We start from the raw sequence: 1,675 nt of genomic DNA, 5'->3' as shown, positions 1-1,675 counted from the left end.
ATATATATAAGGCTGAAAGGTGCTAAAGCTATTATATAAGGTTTATAACCTATGACAATATCCTCCTTCTTTCTCTTACGTCAAATTATATTAAAGCCTTAGTATCTTGAAGGTTTTGTTTAGATTCTTAAGTAGGCTTAAAGTACTCTACCTATTTAACTAAGAGTTTCTATCTCTATTTTATCTTCCTTTCTTTCAAAATATATTCAATCTTTTATTCCTCTTCTCTCTTCTGACTGATCATTATTGGAGGCTGGTAATTATCTTTAGTTTATGATAGTAATAGGTCTATTACTATCTTTTTAAGTAGTAATATATAGAATATATTGTATATTCCTGATAGTATATTTAGTCTGTAGGAATATATTCTAATAGCTTCGATAATCTTATATTTAGCGTTAAGCTAATCTAATTTCTTTAATATTTAGTCTATCTTAATATTTTATAATTATAACTATACTTTATCATCTATTTGAAAGTGATCAGCTAGCTGTTAGTTCTTATTTGTTTATAATTTTTGTTATTCTTATACTATAGCTATTGCTGCTTATACTGTTTCTATTACTTCTTAAATACGTTTGACAAAAGCCTTTCCTTTTATTATAAATGATTTATTGTCTTCTTATAGTGTCTTATTGACTATAATTGGGTCGATATTATAGTTATATATGAAAAAGAATAGAGTAAGTCCTATAAAGGTTACTATCCTATTGTTTATTACTATCATAGCTATAAATAGATTTCTTTCTTAATCGTTTTGTTTATAACTTATATAAGCATATAAGTAGATTTTTAGTTCTTAGTTAGCTCTTTCTATAGCTTCATCTATCTTTAGATAATAAGCTATAGATAGTTATTGTTTTATTCTTAAAAGGTTACAAATTTGTTTTTATATAAGGCTAACAAATTATACTCTTCTATTAGATATAATAGCTATTGATAATCTATAATATCTGATCAGCTTAGAGAGTAGCGTTTCAGCTATTGCTTCTGTTGTAATTTCTTTCATTAACTTGAAGATAATGCTTTTAGATAATCAATCTATAATCACTAATATATTTGTCGTTTACCTTAGCTTAGAAGATGGTAAATTAATAATAAAATCTATAGATATTTTTATCTAAATTCTCTTAAAGATAGGTAAAGGTTTTAATAACCCTCTTTGTTTCTTTCTTTAGAAAGTCTTTCGACTATAAATGTCATAATTCCGAATGAATTATCGTATATCTTAAGACATTTCTAGCTAAAAGAATTGTCTCTTTAGTATATTTTATAACTGATTATACCTAAGATGACTAGTTAATATAAAATTGTAAATCTTTTAGATTAATATTGTCTATAAAGGTTTATTTTCAAATAACTAAATTCTATCTTTCTATTATAATCGATGATAGTTATTAATTTTATATTTAGATATAAAGATAATTATCTTTTATTCTAATAGAAAGCGACAATCTTTTTTAATAACTTTCTGTCTAATTAGCTTATATTATATGTCTTTTTGTATTGATATGTCTTATAAGTTTTTTAAAAGATTCTTAGAAAAGAGGTTTTTAAGTCTTCCTTCTATCTACTCTACTTTAGGTTCTATATAATTGACAGCAATTTTTACTGATAGAATAAGTCATATCTAATCGTCTTTTCCTATCATAAGAATCTAAACTTCTCTCCCTTT

This window comes from Phaeoacremonium minimum, assembly GCF_000392275.1.
Source record: "Phaeoacremonium minimum UCRPA7 unplaced genomic scaffold PA7_03_scaffold_264, whole genome shotgun sequence".
NCBI lineage: Eukaryota > Fungi > Ascomycota > Sordariomycetes > Togniniales > Togniniaceae > Phaeoacremonium > Phaeoacremonium minimum.
This window is presented reverse-complemented; position numbering follows the sequence as displayed.